Genomic DNA, 27,003 nt, shown 5'->3' on the forward strand with positions numbered 1-27,003 from the left:
ACTAAATGGTTTTCAAATTTCATATATACAGTACACATGTTACAGTCAAATAAATTCTGAAACTGGAAAAATAACTAATCTTTATCAAAATACTAATTGTATTTCAGGGTCAGCTTGACCAGGAGTCTAGAGATTTATCAGAATACTAATTGTACTTCAGGGTCAGCTTGACCAGGAGTCTAGAGATTTATCAGAATACTAATTGAACTTCAGGGTCAGCTTGACCAGGCGTCTAAATATGTAGAATTACAGGTTTCTGGTACTCCTTTCCTGTTTACCTTGACTGAGCCAAATATTTCTACTAAAGAACTTGGACTGGTACATGAACTGGTGTTCGCGGAAGAACCAACAGAGATTAAGTTATGTTTATGTACCTGCAGTGTTTTTAAACACAGGAATCAAACAGTAGTCTTCAGCTTTAAGATTCTGAACACATTAAATTTATGTCCTGCTCTGAAAATTATCTAAATATGAATATATTTTCAACCATAGTTTAGTGTCAAATTCAAAATCATTTATTTTTTGCATCATTACAGGTCCCTGGTACTACTTTGTTTACATTCACTGAGCCAAATATCTCTACCCAAGAACTTGGACTGGCACATGAACTGGTGCTCTCAGAAGAACCAACAGAGATTAAGGTATCTTTATGTGAATGTACTTTAGTACTATAATGCTTACTGTCTAGTGACTGGTGTTTGTATCTCAATTCTGAAAAACAAATTATTTCCGGTCAGGGTGTTCTAAAGAACTCTAATATTGATCAGTATGAAAGGCATTCAACTGCTATTATTTCTGATTTATATGAATGCATAGTATCTTACGAAGACATTTGCATTAAAGTGTATGAAATTACTATAAAATATCATTTATTAATGATTGACCTGAAATAGAAGTTTGTTATACTTTATGCATATTATTCTTATAAATTTTACAATTTTATAGTTGTATATGTGTGGGTTAAAATATTAATGCTAACTCATCTTCAAACGTTTAGAGTACACTAAAATACCATTATGTATTCTTTCTCTAATTGTTAATATGTAAAAACACGAAATAGTAATAGTAAGCACATTTTGTATGCATGTTGATTTTCCTTCTAGTATAGGTTAGTGTATATTTGTATGCATTTATCAACTTAAATTGGTCAGGCGTGGCTGTGCCTCGCGACCAATTTCAGTTGAGAAATGCATACTAAATGGACACTGACCTACTTAGTGTTTGAAAGTATGATATAGAGCCATCGCAGCACACTTCTTTTACAATTAGAGCATGGCATCACCAATGCTGTTCAATGCACAACTGTTCAAAATAATTATTTTAAACAGGTATCACAGCCAGTAGAACCTTTGGCAAAAAAGCGTAGGTTATTAACTTGTTCAAGTGCTCAGACAAAATTATCAGGAAATATCAGACATTTAAATTTGTATATAAAATCAAGTCTAGTAGATATCTTTGAAAGTAATAAAAGTACCCAGACAATATCTACAGTGAGTGTTGAACATTATAACTAAGTAAAAATGTCTTGCACTGCTGAAGATCAAAATTTCACTTCAACTGTATTTTCTAATCCTGGTAGTCAGACATTTGAAAAGTTAATAAATGGACAGGTTTTAAAGATCTTGACCTTGGAAAATAAAATTCAAAGGACAACTACAAGATTGTTTCAACAATTGGAATCATTACCAAACATGAAAACATAAATATAAATGCAACAGTTTTTAAGTACCATAGAATATTGAAAAATGATAAATCCAAGGCAAGTTACAGGGCAGAAAATTTTAGTATACCAGTTTCAGCAGTGCAACTATCAGAAAGTTCAAAGATAAGACAACCATCGGTTGATCCAAAATAAACTACCTCTGCTTCATCACAATCTGAAAAGAAAAAAGTTATTGGGCAATTTCGAGAAGAGAAAAAACAGCTTAAGAAGAAATTGAAAGGCATTAAAGTGCAATTGAACATTTAAAGGATGAAACATTAAAACGCCAGAAGCTTGAATCAGAAATTGCACAGGAAAGAAGGAAATCAACAAACTTACAGATATTACTAGATAAAAACAAAGAACCTCATAAACGATCAAGACTATAACATAAGTCTGCAGAGTATTCTTTGTTTAATAAAAGAAGGAAGTTGAAATCTGCAAATATTCATTTGAAAGCCCTCAGCGGTATGAAAGAAAAAGTTGCTAATTTGGAAAGAATTAATACAGAACTAACTCGAGAGACAAACACCTTAAAAACTGAAAATGCTGACATTCAGAGAATTAATATCTTCAGGATTTGTTGAATGACCAGTCTGAAGTTAAAAATTTTAATGAAGAACAAAATGTTTACTGTAATGATGCAGTGCAATGTGCCATTAATTTAACAGACTTAATAGTCGCCACAAGAAATATAGGTCCAGATATGCAAGAAGTTGGTAAACTATGTGGAAAGACATTCAATCAGTTACCAACCAGACAAACAGTAGACAATATTGTTGACCGAAAAGAGTCTATTAGTCAGAAACATATTGGAACAATTTTAAGCGAAGCTAAAGACACCACTTTATGCACAGACGAGCCTCGGAAATATGGCCACACATATGAATCTTATATCATTACAGATAATTCACAGAATTCTTACTTAGTAGGACTGAGAGAAATTGCAAACAAAAGCGGTTCATGCACTCTTGATACTTTTAAATCAATTCTAGATGACATATCAGACCACTGCAAGATACTACAAACCGAAAACAGGTTTGGTGGTGGATATGAGCTGTTAACAAATATTAGAAACACTATGTCAGATAGGGCTAGCACAGAGAAACATTTTAATGTCTTACTTCAGGGCTAAAAGACAAATGTCCTTCCAGATGTAATAGATAATTACAATGATTTATCTGAAGATTAGCAAAATTTGTGTGGTCAGATAAATAACTTCTTCTGTGGTTTGGAGTTACTAGTAGGGATTACATATGTTACACAGGCGGCAGTGAAACAATTTGAGAAAAACCTCCTAGATGGAAAGTTGATTGGATCTGCACAAATGCCAGAAGTGAAACGTTATCATAAAGCTTAGAGCGGATGTCTTAGACTTCTGAAAATATGTAGTAAAAGTTTTGCAATGGGTGAGGATGAAAGGAATGGAGTATATCTCCCTTGGAATACATACTTAACAGAAAAGGATGAAAGAAATCACACCCTTAGATTCAAGCAAAACAGAGATTTAATATGGTGTTTCTCATAGCTCAGACGGTATATTATCACAGCGAGAGCATCTATGGTTTTATAAAAAATGTTCATGGAACTCAGATTGATTTGCTTAAAGCAATTGTTCTAGACTGCCAGGACCAGGTTTATTTAGCAGGTGCTAAAGCATTTGGACTTATATCCAAATTCATCAAAGCACCTTTATGGAAACTGTTGGAAGCACCTGGGCATATTTTGGATATGAACAAACACTTTGACACATTACGTACATTTTTAAATCAAGCTGGAGCTGATTCTGATCACACTATGAAATTCATGACAGGAGAGAACACTCCATTTGACGAGGTTCTAGACAAAGACAACAAAATGCTACAGAAGTTGTTAATGCCAAAGGAAGAAATATATGAGATTTGCTTACCATTGCTTCAAGACATATTTGTTGCAGTTGCCCAGCTTCTAAGGAGAACATATTTCAGGCGGTATATTTTGGGATCCTTCAGAAAAATTGAGAAAGCAAACAACATCAACTTTGAAACATAACAAACTACCCGAGTTTATTTTTGGACAACTGGACAATCTTGTTCATATAGACCAAATGCATCTATATTAGCTAATGAAGTTTATATAATGTATCGTTTAATAAAACAGCACATTGGCAGAAGAAAGAAATAAGATTTTACAGGAATCAAGAAAAGAGGGCAGAGAAATACGCGAGAAGTTTAGGTGTAGACTGAAACAAATTGAGAGTCAAAACGGTTAGAGGAGCAGAAAAAAAGAAAGAGAAGAGGGAAAGATTAGAACGACTGAGAATACAAACAGCAGAAAATTTGACACATACCGTTTGCTACTACGGTCAGTGGCAAAGTTGTCAGCAAATTGACGAGGGCATAATGGCCCTTGGTGAAAACAGAAAAAAGGTCCTCAAAGCGCTTCAATCGCAACTAACATCTGCCGATGAACTTAAAGCTAACTTGATGCAGTTAGTAAGAAGTGCTACAGAAGTGCCAACGGAAGTGGGGCTCAATCTTTAAATGATTTAATTTGTCCAAGGCTCCAGCAATCTTAATAATTTTCAGTCTTTTTTATTAGTATTCAAGAATGTGATACTAAATAGTATTTGACATAATGCAATCTAGCAAGACTCAGTTTCTGCAGGAAACTAATGAATATAAATATATATATAATGAATATGAATATATATATACCTCCTGCTTTCTTCCAGGTCTGTTTGAAATCATTTCAGTGTTGGATTTGTCGTCACTTTGGAGAAAGTTTGTACCCAGAAGTGAAGATAAACAGTTTTGGTATTTGAATTTTGTATTGTTTTTATCACATTATTGTTAGTAAACACGTTTGTTTTGATTTGGGTTCAGAGTTTATCATTTATTGACATTTTAACAGGGAGGTCCGGTTTTGGCCCTAATATAAGAAAAAGGCTTCATAAGCACTGGAATTTGTGGATTTTCACCATGCACCCTAGTCCATTTATTCCAGTATATTTAACTTCTATTGACTTTAAGTTGCTAAGGGAACCACACTGAACTAATCTATGGTGTTTTTAGTGAAAAATGACCTTTTATAAAATCCTTTTGCATTGCTAATTAAAAGGTATTGATCAATATATAGAAACACAACTAAGGAAATAATTGCAGACGGTCTACTTGTACACTGTGGGGAAATGAAATGTAAACCGGATATAGCAGCAAAATGTTCAACGTCTGTACACTGAATATGCTCTCAAATTTTGATTTTATTCATTTAACCCATCTGATTCCGAATAACTATGTTAGCTATTTGGATCATGTGGTACTACCGTCCACCCGAATGTCCGTCCATAACAACTATTTCTTCGGAACTACTGGTTTTACTTCTGCCAAATTTTGCCGAAAGCAATCAATAGTGGTATGGATAAATGATGACCCCCGAACTCCTCGGATCGAGAGGATGAGCCTCTTAGTTTAAAATAGTAGTTTTCTTTAAGGTACTTCATCTCCAGAAACTGATGTAAGTGTAATGGAAGGAAATCAAAAGTGTACACACGAATACCTTAACCTCCATGAGGATGAACGACTATTTTACCAGAACAGCTTGATGGAAATATCACTGGAAACATTTTATTACTAGCAAGGCGTAACTAGAAATAAAAGCCAGCAACAAACTTTTAACAATAACAAAATTTATTCAATGTAATATCAAAGTACATTGAATACCTGAAACAAAGTCCTAACATATATTATAATATTCAATCTACACGAATTGTGCTTTTGTAGCTTTAATAGGTTCCTTCAAGTTTAATACACACAAATTACTTAGTCTGTATGAGCACTCAAATCAACATTTCCCAGAATTCGCTGAAACAATTTCTTCACTGTCTGAATAATTCTTAGTTAGATTGTCATATTGTGAATATAGTCCTTTTAGAGAAACCTAAAATGTAATTCAACTATAACCAAAAATGTTAACTCTAAATATAACAAAAACAGGAAGGCACTTCCTATGAAACATGTTCATATACTTTCTGGCTTCTACCATACATGGCAAGTCCTTCTAGAAAATATTTTTGCAACGTAATTATGAGACAAACAAGTTACTGGAAGTCTCAATAAAGTTCAAAACGTTTCTATGTATAGAAAAATTGTCTTTTTTTTAGATTCTTCTTTACATAGTTACTTAATCAAGTGAATACTAAAATAGAACGGTGAAACCTATAGCAATTACACCATCAAATATATAATCAACGCATTTACAAATAAACTTCATGATTTAAGGCTTTCAAATAACTTGTTCTTCATGAAGGTAATTTAATATAATTAGACAGATGAATCCTCCATTGAAGAGATTCAAATTTGTAAAAAATAATGGGCATGACCCCTGAAGGGTGGGCTAGGGGCAGAGGTGAGGCCCAGTAAGGGTAACATTCAGAAATTTCTTTCAAACGCCTTCATCTCGATAGCTACTTGACAATGGAAGCCACCAAATTTGACTAAGAAATTCCTGTAGATGTTGGAATTCAAAAAATTGCACAATTAGTTTAGAGACATCGGACGGCATTATTAAGCGTAAATAGTAATTTTCTTCGGAAGACTCTTCTAACTCAGAATAATTAAATAGAATTTAGCTAAATTTCACTAAAAGTCCTCTCCTGTGTAATAAGTATCTTGTATTTTCAAATAACTTCTTCTTTTGACAAATAGAGTATTGTATTCAATCAAAAGTATTCATTGGCAGAAATTTAAAAATGTAAAGACGATTGTACTGACACAATTGTTGGGGAGGTGCCATCGAGACAGTCTCTTATGTGCTATGACGATTTTTAAGCGGATTTTGTGATATGTATTATTGTATAGTCTCTTTACATAGCACCAGCAACAGTAGGTTAGATATATGTTTAGCAACCAGTCACAACTGTAAGTAAACTAAAAGTTGTTCATGTTTTCTCTTTGATAAATTATGAATGGAAAATATATTAAAACGTTTTATTTTTGGGGGTGTGAAGTGGAAAGTGAAGGTCGTGAAGTATCATTTTTTATATCAATTCCTTACAGTCGTGTTCACCCATGATACTAGATGATAAAAGAACAAACAACTTCCGGTCAGTAACTTAAGATTGGAATAACCTACTCCAACCACACATGGTGTATAGCAAGCTTATATGAAAACCTAGTTTTGGGTTGCATTTAAGGTCGCTGAGGTCAAGGTCGCCTTCCTTTTTTGGAAAAACAAATGCAACGTTAGAAATGAGTTTTTTTTTCGTGAAATTTGGTACGTAGGTATATTTCGATCTCTACCGATCGTTCGGTACGACATTTATGCTGTGTTAGTGTACAGTTTAATTGCTCAGCTTGAACATTTTGGCTTTGGTGGTTCCAATACTACGGCTTCAATAGCTTTAATTTGGTATTGTTTAATCACCCCTTGGACATGGTGCCTGCTTTTTAATTTTGTCTTTTGACCGTTTCTGTGACATGTAGGCTCCATAACTTCAGATCCCTTTTCTAAATTCCAGTTTGTTTAGTTCTGCCCATAGTTTTCTTGTTATTATTTTAACTGGGAACGATACGCCGATTTTCATGAAATTACACTCAGTGTATCATTGAAGGTTCCATTTGCACCGCCGTATGAATACACTTGCGGGTGTCTCTAGACTATGGGCCCGTCTTATCAAGATACTTACGAGAATATTTCTCGTATCTTTCTCAGAAGTCTCTCGCAAGTTTCTCGTAAAGTTACGATATTGATAAGACGGCCCCATACATGTAAATGTTGAGTTCTGCTAAACCCGGGGCTGGAGTGCGTGGACGGTAGCTTGCATTTCCGCTTACTTCCATGAACAGGCTCAATCAAAACGACCCTCAACATTGTCATATTTGTCGTGTTGGACGACCTGTTGTTTTCCATTTTTCTATTTGGTATGTAGGTAGCTCACGAGAAGAAACTGATGATACGTTGTTTTACATTTTAATCAAGTTAACAATAACAGAAAATAGAACAAAAAACAATTTCCTGCCAATTACTTATAATAAATTAACAATGACATATTCTAATAACACTTCACGTGTGCAGGCTTATATGGAGACCAAACTTTGGGTTGTATTTGGATATGCTTTGGTCAAGGTCAAGGCTGCTGTTAATAAAAACAGGAACTCTGGCTGTAACTATAGTTCATTTTGACATAGTGTCACCAGACTTAGAATATAGAAAGCTTAACTGGAGCCCTAGATAGGGATAGTATTTGGGACCCTTGACTAAAGGTCAGGGTCATTGCACTGCAATCAGAATATCTTAAGTAGTGGGCTTTCTTCTTTATCTTTCTCGTTGCATAGGAGAGATCGTGTTTGTATACAAATCCGTTGTATATTCTAGTTTTAGAACTGATAAGACAAAGATCGGGTGGTCAGACGCCGAGCGTCCATGTTTTTCTGTTAACAGTGATGTTTTTCTAACGGCTTAAACTTTCTTAAAACACAAATGATATCAATAATTTTTTGATCAATGGAAAGAATATAAAACAAGCAATTTATTGATAACTTTTAACTATTATTTTGATATAAAATGGATTAATTATGAACGCTTAACTTACAGTGTTTTTTCTAAAAGTTTAGAGCATCGCTACGCCGCTATTAAAATCAAATGTCATTTAAAACGGTTATTCATTTTCAAAAAATATTTAAATAAGAAAATATGAAAATCGTAAGCATTTCAAAACTTTTTAAATTTTAAAAATCCATATATGAACGAAAAAGTTATTTAAAATTGAAAATTCTGATCCATACACAAACAATGTAAAAACATTTTGTTTTGCCCACCGCCAGATAAACAAGTGTTGATGCGTGACGTCAGGGCGATCTCTCCTATTGCAGTGAAACTATAAAAAAGAACGATTTTTGTCCAATTTTGAATTGTTAAGAATATCGTAATCATCGTTTGGTACCACAACGAATTAGCTTGATTTGCAGCGATATTGGCAACATTGAAAAAGAATATTATGTTTTAACTGAATTTAAATAATAATTATTTTTAAATATTTTCATATATCCAGTATCGTAGATAACATAGTGGTGACATTCTGCGTCCACATATTGTTTAAGAATTTCAAATTTTGGTAAAGAAACAGTTTATGATATTTTTTATGGCCCGCCTTTTGGCGGAAGCCCTTTAGTAATCACTCTTGCTGTCTGTCTGTCTGTCCGTGAATACCGACACCTTCTTGTCAGGGCCATAATTTTGAACTTGTGAAAGGAATTTTGTCAAATCTTCACATATTGACATAGGTTATTAAGAGGAAAAATAGTGTATAAGAACCATACCTCTACCATGCTTACGTTATGAATTATACCCTTTTATCAAATTTAGTTGTCCTGGCCGCATTACAACTCTAAAGAACCTAAGGGAGTTCATCCGATGGGCATACAAAATAGAAGACAATAAGAAAACTACAGTGTACAAGAACCATAACATTAACTTGCTTATGTTTTTGATAATGATTCTTTATTAAGTTTGAAATGCTATTAGTACAATTGTCTAGGGAATAACTACAAACTATAAGAAGAGTTTGTTGAACTTACATACATTAGCAAGAACAGTAACTCTACCTAGCTTAGTTTTTAAATTTATTAAATAAAGTTGTTCAGAGCACAACTCCAAAAGTGTTGAAGAAAATTTATTGAATATACATACAAGGGTAAAGGATAACTTTGTTTCGCTTTGAATTTTGTCACTTTGTTATAATATTATGTTACAATGATTTTCCAGAACATACTTGAAAACCTGTTCAATGGATGAAATTGACATTTCACCTTATGACAGAGGACATTGAGAGGAAATGCTATGTGCAGGAACCATAACGCTTCTTTACACAATTATTCCTCTTTGTTATTTTGGTCCGACATGGCTGAAGAGTTTTCTTGTACGAGACATATGTCTTCAAATGAAATAGGCTATTAGACATCAAATGTTTACTTCAAATATCTTTTTTATTAATCGGTGTCCTCCGACGAGGGCCGCAATTCACCACTGAACTCTACTAAAGGCTCATGATCAACTTTTACAGCCCAATGTCACATTGAAATAAGCTAAAGGAAAAGGATGGTGTCATATTTGATGCAAATAAAGTATTTGAAGTCAAATAAACACACTGTAAAGTAAGCTTAATTATAGTTACGATTAGGGGCAAAGTATTTTAACCCAAAAAGTTCATTTGCAACAATTTGATAACGCTGTTAACCCTTCAGCCAATCTCCAGTTGTGTAATGGAATGAAGTGCCTGTACGAAATTTTATAGCTGTAAAAGGCCTGTTTTTTTGTGCAAAATTACAGTCATGATTATTTCAATTTTACACCTGTAGAATCTATCTAACAACATTGATTTTACAGCTGTAAATTTCAATAAACAGCTGTAAAACGACTGTAAAACAGGTCGAGTTATACAAATGAGATACAGCTGTAAACAAAAACTTACAGCTGTAAAATGAAAAAGTTACAGCTGTTAATATGCCTAAAAGTTACAGCTATAGAAATACAGGTGTTGAAAAAGAGAACATTATTTTAAGGGACGAAAGCAGAAGACTTTCAGTACAAAAAGTTTTAGGATGAATTGTTATTGTCTAGAAAGGGTAGCAATTACTACACAAATGGCAAAATAAATGATCTAGTAAGTAAAGAACAATATGAAATATGTTTTTAGTATAGCAATTCCAATATTAATAAGTAGGATACAAAGTAGGAACTATGCTTCATATCTTGTTTATAAAATCTTTCTTTGTCATGAAAACATATGACAATCTTTTAATTATTTCTTTTAAACTTAACAGTTTCAAATAAAGTGTAAATTGTTTATGCATGTGCTTACACACGTCGTTTTACAATTGTATTAGATAATTAAACATTTGCACTTACTCCCACTAATGGCTAAAATTCCAATATTTTAGATGATGTGGTGTCTCTGTTGATTTCAGTTATTTCCCGCCAAAACAAAAGATGGCTGACAGTATTCATGTTTCCCTCCAAATAAAGTTACAGCTGTAATTCTGAGACATGACCATTTTACAGCTGTAACTTTCAACTAAAATTTTACAGCTGTATTTTTGAGACCTTCAATTGTTTTACACCTGTAAATTTCAACGGTATTTCTGGTAATTCTCCACTTACAGGTCATTTACAGCTGTAATTTCAAAATACAGGTCTTTTACAGACGTTTTACAGCTGTCAAACAGGTCCTATTTTTGTACAGGTATAATATAACAATTTGTAAAAGCAAAATGTACAATAATTGCATCCTCTGTTTATTTGATGGCTTTTCAGCAAATATATACATGTACTTACTTCTTCTGTGTTAAATACATGTATGATAAGAGTGTACTGAATAAAAATATATAAATGTAATTTATTTATTGTAGTGAGGACTTTGATAAGAAGTTTGAAATATATACTAAGCTGGTCGTTTTAACACTGATTTTAATGCATGGTCGCTATTTTTTATTCTTTTTGGGGAACGTGAAAAGATGATGTAGAAAGTAGGCAATGAAGTTGGGTAGCTCAGCATCTTAACATTGCCAACACAGAGCCAATAATATTTAAATGTTTCCCAATACAGTATACGGGTAATACAAATACTAATTTAAAGTATATACATATATCATCTACATATGATACTTGATGCAATCCTGCTTGATGTGTATCCGTAATTAAAACCAGTTTCTGATAATTCATGCATAAAGCACAGCTAAACTTTTACACCCGTGTCGTACTGAATTTTAGGTAAAGCTTTCATATATAGTTTAAAGACTTTACAAGTGTTTTATTAGTACAAATTGAGTATGTATAATTACGCTGAATCAGTACCAATTTTACTATTCTATTCATCTGCAAATTCAACAGTTTCTTTAATTCTATCTTTATTAGGTATAGGTTACCAACGTTTTTGAACTAACATCAGTGGCAAACACTTTAATGCGCGTCTGTTCCATCTGACCATCTAACATGTTTAACGCACCTGGTGCTGTATAGAATGGGAATCTTGTGATTTCGTATTGTTTTTGGAGGTACGATCCCGTGCACAGTTGTTCTTATGCAAAAGTCTCCTACTGCCTGAATTGTGTCTAAGCTTCCTATATTTGTCTCAGCTTTCTGGTGCTTAGCTTACATATGCTATCGTCTTTACAATTTGCCTACCCAAAACTTTTATGCCCTGGTCCTATTGGTCGTCTTTTTTTAAATAGTGTAGGCTATAAGGCTAAAAATATGGCCGAATTGTGCACTTTTTAGAAGAGTTTTGATCTTTATCTAATACAATACTACTATCTATAACAGAACACTTTAGATGTAGAACCCACCTCTACCAAGCCTTTATGGTAAATAATAAGGGTCAGAGTTATGCCCCTTGAAATCATTTATGAAAGGTATTAGTATACAACACCCACCATATACTATTTTATGAAATACAAATTCTAAACATTTTATGCGAAATATATGTCGGGGGAAATTATTAATCAGTCTGGGGGTTAAAAATTGAAATAGATATGCATATATGAGAGTTACGACCCTTGAATTTGTAAAATTGTAGAAAAATTGGACAACACTTATAATGGTACATTTAAAGTTTGATTTTTGAATAGTTTTGTTTCAGAAAACGATGTTGTAAGTAGGAAATGGCATGTTAATTAGTTGTGAACCCCTATTTTTATGCACCCGTTCTAAGAAGGAGAAGTATATTGTTTTTCAGAGGTCGGTTGGTCTGTCTGTCGGTCTTTTAATATGTTGAACAATCGGTTTCCGGATGATAATTCAGGAACGCTTAAGTCTAGGATCATAAAATTTGAAAGGGAAGTTGGTCATAACCAGCACATTTATTTTTATTGATTTTGAGGTCAGTAGGTCAAAGGTCAAGGCCACAGTGACCGGGAATAATTAAACAGTTTCTTGACGATAATTTGGAAACGCTTGGTCCTAGAATCACGAAACTTATAAGAAAGGTCGATCGTGACTAGCAGATGACTTTCCTTGATTTTGAGGTCAGTAGGTCAAAAGGCAAGGTCACATTTACGAAGAACAGGTCTACAGTTTCCAGATGATAACTCAAGAATGCTTGTGTATAGGATTATGAAAGTGGAAAAGGAGACTGGTCATGACCAGCAAATGATATCTATCGATTTTGAGGTCACTTTGTCAATGGTTAAAGTTACAGAGACCCGGAACATCTAAACAGTTTCTGGACAATAACTTGGAAACGCTTGGACCTAGAATCACGAAACTTAATAGAAATGTTGATCATGACCAGTAGATGACCACCACTGATACTGGGGTCAGTAGGTCAAAGGTCAAGGTCAAATTGACGAAGAATAGGTATACCTTTGCCATATGATATCTCAAGGATGTTTTGCATAGGATTTTGAAAGTTGATAAGGAGATTTGGCATGACCAGCAGATGATCTCTGTCGATGTTATGATCAGTAGGTCAAGTAGTTTCTGGACGATGACTTGAGAACACTTAGGCCTAGAATCACGAAACTTTATCGGGTGGTTGATCAAGACAAATAGATGACTCCTATTCATTTTGAGACCAGTAGGTCAAAGGTCAAGTTCACAGCGATCCGGAACAGTTGAAGCGTTTCCGAATGATGACTTGAGAACGCTTAGGATTAGAATCACGAAATTAACGAAACTTAATAGGGTGGTTGAACATGACCAGCAGATGACCCCTGTTGATTTTGAAATCAGTAGATCAGAGGTAAAACATTGACCCAGAACAGTTATTGACAAATAACAAGATAATGCTTTGGTCTAAAATCAGATTTGATCTAGAGGTCATTTATGACTGGTAAATGACCTTTTATTTTGATTTGATGTCAGTACGTCAAACGCTCAGTGCACAATGACCCAGTAGGGTCTGTTCTTTGTGCAGTTACTGAATGCATCAAGGGGTGGAGTTGGGCGTTTCGTGGTCTACGAGCTTTTTTCAATATTTCAATTTGTCTGTCCGTCCGTCTCTATACACTGTCTTTGGCTGTCAATGTCCGACACATATCAGATTCTTGCCTTCAGCACCGTTATTTCAGTTTTCTTTCCTTCAGAAATATCCAACAATTTGTTCTCAGGGTAAAGAAAAAGTATAAACCTCCAGATCAAGGTCAGATGACATAAACAAAAATAACCTTTTAGTATCCGCAACGCAAAGTATAAAATGTTTTGTTATAAATGAACATGTCAAAACCTTGTCTTCATACATGCATATATTGAGCTTAATATGAAATCAATTGTCATTGGCAATCTACAAAACGAGTCGTCAGGTGATAAGAGACGGGAGGGGGATTGGTCCTTGTATTTATTCACATTTTCATGTCCTTTATATCGACACTTACCGGTGACCGTGGCACAGTGGTTAAGGCGTCCTCCTCAGGATCAGGAGAGGTCGGAGGGGGATGTTTGTCATGGGACTCGTTCCGAAAAGGCCGGTTCGTGAGCCACGAGCATGTTAGATGAACGGTTACCGACTTCTATCCGCCCGGCAAAGTGCTAGGAGTTGGGAGGCAATAGGTACGCACAATAAATGTGTCTCATAAACCAAATTGGCTAGCCTTTTTTAAAAGGGCTGACACGATGATAAGCAAGACCTTTACCCTTATCTTTTATAAAATAGACATGATTAAAACATCGGTGCCGTAACAAGCCCTGAAAAAACACCGAGGCAGAATTCTTTCGGAAAAAGAGTTGTAACATAGTTACATATTTGTATTATCATGTGTTTATGAATTATTGTTTTGTAATTGATTTTATTTACTTTTAATGTCCATTCAATGTACATGTATTACATATATATTAAATTTCAATTTTGTCTTAAAGTTGAACATGTAACGGGCAATTTGCCTGGTCACGAATTCTTTTTGCAATGTTGTAAACAACAGATATTATATGTGTGCTGCATCACGTTCCTAATTAACAGTATCCTTGTATTTTTCAAGCTTTATCACGTGCGTTTAACTTTAGTAATATGTTAATTCAAACGTGGTATATATGACGTCTATCTAATCAATATTCTAGCTAGTGCGTGATGTGTAATATCTGCCATGCCACCAAAGTAGATAAAAATTATAACTTAAATGCCAATCAAAGATGTTTTACTGTAAGTCCTTTGGACGAGATCTAATTGTGAGACCCCAAGATATAGTCTATGTGCTATAAAAATTTGTGTTCTAAGATTCGTTATCACTTTTCTGTTTTGATTTTGTATGAGTGAACATGAAGTAAGAATATAAGTTGTAGTAAACCTTGTAACTGAAATTATTGTTAGCAACTATACAATTATGGTTGTGACTACGCTATAGTGTTTCATATATGGTCTTAGGTACAAACTACGATTTAACAAGTCATCAGTTAATTTGAACATTTTTTTCTTCAACCATAGAAAGCACATGGAGTTGTAGCATATGTTAATGCAGGGTTACAGGGGCCCATCCTGAGTTTTTGTTTGAAATTCTGCATGACAAAATGGTGTATTTTTAGTTATTTCAGATAAAAAAAAATCTCGACAAAACATTTTAGAAATGTACACACAACTCGTCTGCAATGTTGGAGCCAAGCTAAGGTCTTGAAAGGTTTTTACACTATACAATACAACTGTGTTAGTTTCAAGCGATTTCAGACAAAAATCTGAGCAAAATGTCACACTACTTGCTTACATAATTCGAGTACACGTAGAGGGTTGTGTTCGGGGTCAAAGCTGTGCATTTTAAACAACCTTCGAAAAAAATATGAGGAAATAAGGTTAAAAAGTTTGCACTAGCCGCCTGCATAATTGGTATACAAGTAAAGATAGGATTTCAAGGGTCCTTCCCAAGAGTACTTTGATATTATAAAAGACAAAATTGTGCATTTTAAGACATCTCTGATAAAGAATTTGAGAGAATCAGGTTGAAATGTACACATTTCCCGGCTGCATAACTAGAGTAGAAATAGAGATGGTTCCAGGGTCCTCCCCGCGAAATTTTAAATTGATAGGAGATAAATGGGACATTTACACCATCTCTGACAAAAACCTTAGCAAATCAGGTTAAAGTGTACGCATACGACTACTCGTCTGTGTAATTTGAGTAAAAGTAGAAGTTGGGTTCGGGACCCTCTTAGAGAAATGTGGAAAATTCAATGAGGCAAAATTATGCATTTAAAAATCATTTCAGAAAAATGAATTTGAGCAACTCAGGTTGACAGGTTTACCATATTAGACTGGTAAATCGGAGAACAGGTAGTGGGCTCAAAAGTTCTTAAGTTCCACAAGAAAATGGTACGCTTTTAAAGCTAGATTATGAAATTGTTAGTAAAACTTTGTGTGATTCACAAGCAAAAGTACAAAATTGAATGCTTATATCAGGAATGATTGGAGGGAAATGTGTGACCATGTTTAGGAGTTAACGTTGACCCTACAACCGCACAAGAATCAAAACTCAATGTCTTTTTCGTACGCAAGTGTAAAAAAGTCAAGTGGAGATATCATTCCCATCAATATGTATATGACTCGTGCATTTCTTGATAGGACACGTCAAAATGAGTTTTCAATACACAGAAATCCTAAAATGGACAAAGAAATACATGTATTTACATCTAGGAAGAGGATTTGAATAAACCATTTACAAAAAGACCTGAGTTTATAGACAAATCAGGTAAGATATTTTTATCAGATGTATCTGTTTTGTTTAGAGGGGAAACAGAACTTTTATAGATACATCAAATGTAAAAAAATAAAGAAAAAAAACACGTTGCTTAAAAACACAACACCGAGGAATCTGCCTCGGTGTGCCTCAACGTAGTTACGGCACTGAACTTGCGAAAACCATTGACGCGAAATTGTCAACAGATGTATACTTTTTTATATAAAACTTGTCGTTTTCTATTCAGCCCGTTAAACAATTTCATTTCGCTGTTGATAACATCTGAAACTCGTCTTCAATTATTCTGTGATATACGTGATAATTTCAGTATGTGGTCATATGTAAATGATGTCATTGATTTATCTATGGTGGCTTTTAGGGTGTTTCGTGATGTTGCATTGGCGTGCGCGTGGTTTAGGCAACACGTTTCTTTGTGTCATCCTGGCACACACCTCAAAAATCAAAGCAAAATTTTGAAAGTGTGTGTGTTGTTTTGGTATGCGCACAACTTGACAAAATAAACTGATAAAGATACACAGAACTCGACATAAAGATACATTTAATTTCGTATTTAACATAGAGCTCGAGTCGTTACTCGACTTTCATACATTTGATGGATTTTAAAACTGTCTTGGAGAAAGTGTTTCTTTTTGTGTGCAGTGAAGAGAAAACGTCCGGTAACAGGACTGTAGTGGTTTCTCCAAGGAAAGACGGCTTTGTGTGTATCGTAGCTATACACCGAACACGTTTAAAGAACCAGATTGTCTATTCGCAAAGAACTAAGCTAAGTTAACCGGACAAGCCTGTATCTAAAAGGGATTTCTCTCTCTCTCTCTCTCTCTCTCTCTCTCTCTCTCTCTCTCTCTCCTTTCATTATTATTATTATTATCATTATTGTATACCATATTTATATAGCACTCTTTTCATATAAAAATACGTTCAAAAGTGCTTTACATAAACAACATCTATATAATGTTCAATACAAATGATAATTGAACTATTATAGAAAACTATTTAAAATTACATTACGATAATAAGATACCTAGCATTTTAAATTTGATGTAAGCAGATCTAAACATGAACCAAAAAACAATATCGTAAAAAAACATTAACTGATCTATTAAAGCCCCTTCTAGGGGATTTAGCGGCTTTTTCTCACTCGGTCCCGCTGGTCAGATCGCTCTGTGTTTGTACTAGTAGAGAGCACAGACGATTAATTTTGCACCTTGCTAGGCTTCGTTTGTGCTAGGTAAAGCGTCTTTGATCATGGTAAGGGCGATATATATATGTGGTACAATAATAATGATAATGATGTAACGTCATCCGGTTGCTCAAACTTACGTATCAATTATTTATCAAAGTTTCTAGCTAGATGGAAAAATGATATCATTTTTACAAAAATATTCAAGAAAGAATTTCGAAATAAATGCCACGGCTCTTCAGGGACATATCTAGCTAATACCTATCTTCGTATCTGTAAGAAATGGCAACGGTTTAATTTTTCTTTATAAGTTACAATGTACTGAATGTCTCCGCTACTATTTTCAATGTAAAATTACAATGCAAAGTATTTTTCTTGTCAGCATGTCTAGCGTTACATTTCTTGCGAGATAACCTTCGTCTTGAGAGTCTGTCTATAGACAATCAGTAAACAGAAAATATTGGGTTTTCCATAATGCAGCGAAGCCATGGTCACGTGACTGAGATACTTGATGAAACGATAATATTGCGAAGGAAGACTTCAAGCATGAACGTACATTCACTTACATTCTACCTTGCAGGTTCTACACAAACATAGAACAATATAACGTTACGTAGCTCTAAATCATCTACAGACATTCAAGTTTAAGTACATTTTATATCTGGCATGTAAATACATTAACTAGACGGGAAAATAGCACTATATACTGACACAGACTACTTTCAGTGTTCAGTGTGACCACAGAGGCAGAAACGGCGAATTACTACCTTCGTTCCTTATTTGAACACTTTCTCAAGAATCTGCGCATTTTGAGTAGTAGCAAAGTCGTAAAGCTCGCTTTGACACTTTGCCTTATTTCATATGAACGTCTTATTGGCTATCATCTGCATGATTTGTTTATAGTATGTGTCAACATTTACAGATGAATACGTGCATACTTGCAATAAATACAATTTGTCACGGTCCAGTTGTTTTTGTCATAAGCTTCTGAACATTGTATGAAAAAATTGCAATGAAATTGTCAACAAAGAAGTTTCAGATCAATCTACTTATGCGTACATTGACATTTTATCCATTTTTGTGTTAATTCTAGTTGCCACGGCTCCAACCTTAATCTTTACATGATTTTTTTTACAATTTAAGTCAATGTTTAAATGTTAAACATGCAGAATTGCTTAAATCAATAAAGTTCGACATCCTCCAATAATTTTGCAACACCAAACAAATATATGTGTCGCATCGGCATTTTAAAAAGAAATATTTGTACAAGATATTTTTAGAATTGAGCAAAAAATAAAAAAGTTATGAAAAGTACAATGAAAATCTGCACTAGTAAAGTTTCCTAAAAATCGGTCTAAATTTTGTAAAATAGTTCATGCAGCGATGGGTTCTGCATAAAAATTGTAATATTATGATACAATACGCAAGAATCATACAAATTTAAAACTCTTCTAAAAAGTGCACAATCATCTGGCTTATAGCTTACACTAAAACAATATATGGGCTCTTTGAGTTGCTTCAAGACCTTTGTATAGCTACAGTCACACATACGGATTTGTCCGTGCGTTGAGGTACGGTGCGGATGGGATTGGTCAGTGGTGGGAGCGGACACGGATAAGTACGGAGCAGTAGGTCTTAGTACGGGAAAAATGGTGATAATGGGGAACAAAAAATACAGGACGCGAATAAGTACTACGTTGAACTACGTTTAACTGCGCCTGGCAACTTGCCCAGCGCGTGGACGGGTCTGCGGTGAACTACGTTGAACTACGCTTAAGCACGGGCAACCTCGGATAACTACGTTCAGCTACGGATCAATACAGCAATGTACGTTTAAGTGCGGATAACTACGTTTTAGTACGTTTAACTGCGGATGATTAAGTTTCAACTAATACCACAGTCACACATACGGCGCGGATAGCTACGTTTAGCTACGGATAGAAACGTAGTTATTCGTACCGATCCGTACCTAAGCCGTACGGGCTGGTACGGATTGATACGGGTTACTACTTTAAGGTACGGCTCAGGTACGCATCGATACGGATTACTACGTTTCTATCCGTGGCTAGACGTAGCTATCCGCGCCGTATGTGAGACTGGGGTATAAGCTGGACTAAAGTCACGCTCAAATGGCTACGGATCGCATGTTCAAAAGTTGGAGAAACTTGCAAGGTTAGTATAAGTCTTGAATACGTTTTGACCAAGTGTTGGTACGGATTGATACGAATTACTATTTTGAGGCATGGCTCAGGTACGGATCGATACGGATTACTACGTTTCTATCCGTGGCTAGACGTAGCTATCCGCGCCGTAAGTGTGACTAGGGTATTAAACATTTATATTGCTTTACCTATTTTGCTCACTTTTTTTGAGATTACAATTATTTGCATAAGTCAGAGATTAACTCCGCCCCGCCAGGTCGAATAAAACGCACAGTGAAGGAGATGAAAATATATATGCGGGTATTTTAAAGCCTTTAGTCGTCAGTCGGTTTCATACAACTATTTTGTTGGGTTTAACGTCGCACCGACACAATTATTAGGACATATGTCGATTTTCCAGCTTTGATGGTGGAGGAAGACCCAAGGTGTCCCATTCATGCATTATTTTATCACGTGTGGGCTCCTGGGTAGAACCATTGACTTTCCGTAAGCCAGCTGGATGGCTTCCTCACATGAAGAATTTAACGCTCCGAGTGATGCTCGAACCTACATCAGTGAGGGGCAAGTGATTTGAAGTAAGCGACCAATTGGACACGGGGGCCCCTTCATACAATTATAATCATCAGGAGATTAAGTCTAACATAGATTTGATAACAAGGAACGTCACTGTTAAATTATTACGTCGTCTATTTCATTTTATGCTAATTGATGAAATACTGTGTTTTATTATAGACATACTAATGAAATACTGGAAAATATTGATGAAATATAATTCATATTTTCACTGTATTTATTTTTCACTGTAGTGAAACATATTTTCTATATTTTCACTGGTTTCCTGGAACTACTTTGGTATTTTCTTGGGCAGTTACTTTGGTAGATCTACCATTTGAAGGGGAAAAACTGTATATGGATAGTGAAGCAAACTATTTCAAGTCAAAATATAGAATTTACAATGATCGCAGACCACCTATGGTACATTCTAACCGGTATTTGTACGAATACACGGCATTTAACCTTACGCGAAGGGACATTGCTCGGGAGAACGTTTGAGATTCGCCAGAAAAGAAAACCACACCAATATGTCGAAATTATCCGGAACTACGTGTTGTACGCAACTCGTACAAGTTCACTTTCATGTTTAATGTTTTTGTGGATGCTGTAAAGGTAAAGTTTTTTGTTTATTTCTAAATTAAGACTTAATTTCGGCTGTACGGAAAATGCATCGTTGTTGTAGTCGCTCGTTCTAAATGTAAACAAAAGACGTTTTAAATCATTTGTGTATAAAATAAACAGAAAATTCAAGTTTTTTGCAGGAATATGGTTTTTATTTTCATCTCGAGGTATAAGAAAACATATTTGACTCGTGGCGTAATCCTCTATTTATCAGTGACATATAATCCATATCACTCACTGCATATCACTCACTGTAAATTATATAGCTTTGCCGATCTACTTGTACATTGTGTATAAATTTTAAATTATTTGCATAAAACAGGATCAAAGTTGTAGTCGCACTTTGTTCTTTATAGTATATTTCTCGATTCAAATTATTTTACTTAATGAGAATTTCATAACGTTATGCAGCAAGAAGTAGAATAAAATGGAACTTTATGTCATGTGCGTCTTTCTAACGTCAAAACACGTCTGACGTCATGTTCGTTTACGCGCGTCTATTTCCCGCGCTGAGATTAAAATTTGTTGCAAAATGCATATCTCAACGTAGATCTAATTAAGCATAAAATAAAAAGAAAATTTGTTTGTTTTTCGTGAATATAGAATATCTCACATCAAAGTGAGAAAATGATTGAACTGTCTCACTTTTAAGTGCGATATACTCCGTATTCACGAAAAACAAACACATATCTTCTATATATTGAAAGATGTAACTGACGTTATGTCACTGCCGGACGTTAGATAACGTTTGTCTCTGTTAATTTTCCTAATTAAAATCATTTCACGTTGCTTCCTGCTGGCAACATTGTCTGTAAACAAAAAACAAAAAACAAAAAAAAGAAAAAAAAAGAAAAAAAAAGAAAAAAAAAAACGGGAAAATTATAAATTTCCGGAACTTTGTTTCCACACAAACGTCTATGTGCTCATTTTTTCAAATATTACTCCTCTTGAGGCATATCTTATGTGATGGTTAGTACATGCACTCTATTTCTAAGGTTATATGTTTCGCCGACATATTTCTGCTGACATCCTTCGTCATTGAACAACAGATATGACATTCTTTACGTCATAAAAATGGCTTGTATTCATTTTGAATGTTTGTCCACATTAACATTTAAAAGAATCGCCTTCTGTCAGATAATACCAGAGTCCACAATTTGATCTATTACATTTCGTAACTTAAGATAGTTTTATGTTTTCGAAAACCTTGCTTTGGTCAAACTTGGTGGTTGCCTCTTGTGCTTCATTACTTTTTAATTTAAGAGTAAAGCATTCATGTGTGGATCCAGTTTTAGCACATATAAATCATACTTTATATGTCCAAATATCTCCGAGTTAGGTGGGTTGTATGTGCTCACATATGGAGTAGTATTGGACGTTTGTCTATTTTAGTTCCTTTTCTCATACCAGTCATAATTAGGTCGTCCGGATATTCCTGCATCCGTAAGTATTGTCTGAGCTCATTATAACTTTTCGCTAGGATTGTCTCATCGGAAACTGTAAGTTTTAGGCGCCTTGCATGTAGAAACGGAATACTTACTCTGTAACGCTTTGGACGACTTGACTGAAATAACAAGTATGTTTTACTATCTATTGATTTATAAAAAAGTGTCAATAATCTCTTCGTTTCTGATGACTGTACAGTCTAAAAATGAAAGGCACTCCTCGTAAGTTTCAATAGTATTTGATGTTTTCATTAAGGTTAAGTATTTTGTGTAGTACTTCTAATACTCCAGTGGATAAAGCAGTCATCTAGGAATCATCTCCAGTCCGTTTTAAACTGTTTTGTCTTTTCTGCACCCACTTGCTTCTCTATTTTTCTGTAGAGATTTTGCTCCAAATATCCTATGACAACTGGACATAGGTTGGAGAAAATTTTGAACCCATCGCTTTCCCTATATCTGCCTTAAATATTCATCATTGAATACAAATGTATTATTTTTCAAAATAAAAGACAACGATTCAGATATGAATTCTTTTATGAACCTGTTTGGTATTTCGTTTGCATATCTATTAAACCAGTAAATCATCGCTTCTTCCACTAGGCTGTGTGATGTGTTGAGAGTCCAGAGATTCTGTGTCAAATGAAGCAATTTTTGTATTTTGATCGTTGTGGTTAGGCAGTTGTTTCAAATAATCGGATCACCATAGTGTTTCCTAGAAAGCCAGGTACATGTTTGATTAGTTTATGATGTCTATGTGCTCTGTACATGTAGGTCTGGCAATAATTGCTTGTAGATTTTAAATCTTCAACTGTTTAATATTTTGATATACTTAGCGTTATTTTCAATGTTTATTTTTATATTGGCATTCTAACTGATACATCCACAATCAACCCAACAGTTTTGTTTAAAGATAAAATTATTTTTGACAAATGCATGTTTTGAGTTAGCGCTTGCTCAAAGTTAAAGGATTTTAACTCGGAATGCTTTCACTAGATTTTACTGCAGATCGTCAAAATCTAAAAAATGATAAAAGATAATATGTAAGGGTAAATTTCTCGGAAGCACAGAACACCAAAAACACAGCCCCAGAGCCATGCGTTTACATAGTAGGCCCGCCACAAAAAGAAGCTGTAATGGAAAATATTTCAGACGGGGTGCTTCAAACATCCAACAAGTACATATTACATTATGCTAAATATTAATGGAGTGAAAGGAAATGGCAGGGGGCAAAACGGGGTCGGGGTGGGAGTGGGTTGGGGGTTAGGAATCCGAAGGGGAAAATTGAACAAGGACGAATATACAAGGGAATGCCATGTTCTTTAAAACAGTCGCACTACAACGTAAACCACAATAGCGTAGACACTCATGTACCAAAGATAAACATACAACTACGATTAACTAAATATCATAGGAAACGAACAAGCAACACATTAGAAAACAGTAGGGCACTGTTATAGACTCACAAGCATACAAACGCACCCACACATGTAGGAAAAAAACAATCAAGTACCGTCTTGGGATTCGGCTGCCAAAACAAAGGGAAGCCACAAAACCTACAAAAAGTAAAGGGGGAGGGGATGCAAAAAGTAGCGTAAATGCAAGGAAAAAGAGAGGGCAATAGGGGGAGTGGGGCGGAGGAAACAACAAACAAGAAAACATAACACAACCCTTAAAATACTTTTAAACCTTAGACTTACACACCCTTGCAGTCATTTTCCTTGTACTATAAGTGAGTTATTGTGACCACCATAATTTTAGCTGCTGTCCGTCCTTGGGCGGTACCCCACTTGTGTGTGTGTGTGTGTGTGCGTGTATGTGTGCGTGCGTGCGTGCGAGCGTGTGTGTGTTGCTGTAGTTTATGGTGTAGGGAAAGTGTTTTTAGGAACGTGGTTTTCCCTGTTAATGTTCGTCTTTTTTTATGCCCCACCCCCTTCGAAAAAGGTGGGATATATTGTTTCGCAGATGTCGGTTGGTAGGTCGGTCGGTCCGTTGACCAACCGGTTTCCGGATGATAACTCAAGAATTCTTGGGCCTAGGATCATGAAAGTTAAAAGAAAGGATGGACATGACCAGCAGCTCACCCCTATTGATTTTGAGGTCAGTAGATTAAAGGTCAAAGTCAAAATGACCCGCAACAGTTACTCGGTTTCCTTATAACTCAAGAACGCTTAGGTGTAGGATCATGAAAGTTGATATTGAGGTTGATCATGACCGTTATATGACCCCTATAGATTTTGAGATCAGTAGATCAAAGGTCAAGGTAACAGTGACCCTGAACAGTTAAATGGTTTCCGGATAATTACTCAAAAATTGCTTAGGCCTAGGATCATGAAAGTTAATTAGGAAGTTGGACATGACCAGCAGATGATCCCTATTGATTTTGAGGTCAGTCGTTATAGGAAATGGTCACAGTTACTCGGAACAGTCAAATGTTTTCCAGAGTATAACTCAAAAACGCTTAGGCCTAAGATCATAAATGTTGATAGGGAAGATGGCCAGAATCAGCAGATTACTCCAATTGAATTTGAGGTCAGTAGGTCAAAGGTCACAGTTACCCTGAACAGTTAAATGGTTTCCGGATGATAACTCAAGAACACTTAGGCCGAGGATCATACAATTTAATAGGGAGGTTGGACATGACCAGCAGATAACTCTTATTGTTTTTGAGGTCTGTATGTCATAGGACATGGTCACAGTGACATGGAACAGTCAAATGGTTTCAAGAGGATAACTCAAGAAAACTTAGGCCTAGGATCATCGAAGTTGATAGGGAGGATGGTCATGACCAGCAGATCACCCTATTGATTTTGAGGTCAGTAGGTCAAGGCCAAGATCACAGTGGCCCTGAACAGTTAAGTGGTTTCCGGATGATAACTCAAGAACGCTTAGACCTAGGGTCATGAAAGTTGATATGAGTGTTGGACATGACCAGCAGATGACCTCTATTGATTTTGAGGTCAGTAGGTCATAGGTCAACTCACAGTGACCCAGAACAGTCGAACAGTTTCCAGAGGATAACTCAGAATGCTTAGACCTAGGATCCTGAAAGTTGAAAGAGAGGATGGTCATGAACAGCAGATAACCCCTATTGATTTTGGGGTCAATAGTTTAAAGGTCAAGGACACAGTAACCCGGAACAATTTAACATTTTCCGGACTATAACTTCAGAATGCTTGGGTCTAAGATCACGAACCCTAGTAGGGATGTTGATCATTTTCAGAAGAATACCCGTTTTGATGTTTAGGTCAGTAGGTAGGTCATAGGTCAAGATCGAAGTGACCCAGAACAGTTAAACAGTTTCTGGATGATAACTCAAGAACGATTGGACATTATATAATGAAAGTTGATAGAGAGGATGGTCATGACCAGCAAATGACCCCTATTGATCCTTAGGTCAGTAGGTCAAGGTAAAATTGACCCTTAAAAGTCGAACTGATTTGTCATTTAACTATACAATGCTTTGGTTAAAGATCACAAAGTTATGACTTGTAAATGACCCATGATTTTGAATTGTTGTTAGTACGTCAAACGTCCAGTGGACTGTGACCAAATAATTTCTGTACCTTGCACAATTACTGAATGCATCAAGGGGGACATTTCTTGTGCTACGAGATCTTGTTTACCCATTCCCAACCTTCCCCACCTTTTTTCTGTATAATTAAAATGTTCTTGTTGAATTTTTGAAGTAACCCATCTACAATATTTTTCCTTACTGCTTTTTTGTGGTAGCCTTTTTTACGGTGCATGGCTCTATGGCTATGTTTTGGGAGCTTCCGGGAAATCTACCCTTACGTTTTATCTGTGACAAACTAATCAACAAATGATGTGTTCTACAACAACTCCAATATATTTCATTTTAAATAAATTAATAGATTTAGGCAGTCGAACATATTTTTAATTTTTACAACAAAGGTAAGGGTAGATTTCTCGTAAGCATAGAGCATCAAAAACACAGCCTCAGAGCCACGCATTTGCAAACAACAAAAAGAAGCTGTAATGGAAAAATGTTTCAGACGGGTTGCTTCAAACATCCAACAAGTACATATTAATTCATGCTAAATATTGATGGAGGGGAAGGAAATAGTAAAGGGCGAAATGGGTTCGGGGGAGGTGGGAGGGGGGAGGTCAAGGAACTCGAAGGGAAATGTTGAACAAGGACAAATATACAAGAGAATGCCGTGCTCTTTAGAAACAGTCGCACTACAACGTAAACCACAATAACGCGGACACTCATGTACCAAAGATAAACATACAACTACGATCAACTGAATAACATAGAAAAACGAACAAGCAACACATAAGAAAACAGTAGGGCACCGTTATAGACTCACAAGTATACAAACGCAACCACACATGTAGGAAAATAACAATCAAGTCTTAGGATTCGGCTGCCAGAACAAAGGGGAGCCACGATAACTTACCAAAAGTAAAGTGGGAGGTGATGCAAAAACTAACGTAAATCCAAGGGAAAGGAGCGGGCAATAAGGGGAGTGAGGCGGAGGAAAAACGTTTACAACAAACAAAAAAACATACGCAACAGACAATATAAGACAGACAAAACAACCGGTTGAAAATAGGGGCACCGCCTTGGAACGGTCAGTAACCTATATAAAGGAAAATGGGGGTTTAAACGCGTTTAGGGCATGCCAACCTCACACTTACCCTGTTTTCAACAAGTTAAACAACA

General features: G+C 35.4%; 1 protein-coding gene across 1 annotated transcript in view; it reads left to right on the forward strand.

Annotated features, from left to right (window-relative positions):
• The window catches only part of LOC123523992 (uncharacterized), a 63,833-nt gene that overhangs the window by 890 nt on the left and 35,940 nt on the right, over positions 1 to 27,003 (forward strand). The window contains exons 2-3 of the mRNA XM_053539347.1: positions 537 to 641; positions 4,416 to 4,497. The gene's annotated coding sequence lies outside the window, so the exon portion shown is untranslated. The remainder of the gene's footprint in view (positions 1 to 536; positions 642 to 4,415; positions 4,498 to 27,003) is intronic.

This window comes from Mercenaria mercenaria, chromosome 3 (assembly GCF_021730395.1).
Source record: "Mercenaria mercenaria strain notata chromosome 3, MADL_Memer_1, whole genome shotgun sequence".
NCBI classification, from domain to species: Eukaryota; Metazoa; Mollusca; class Bivalvia; order Venerida; family Veneridae; genus Mercenaria; species Mercenaria mercenaria.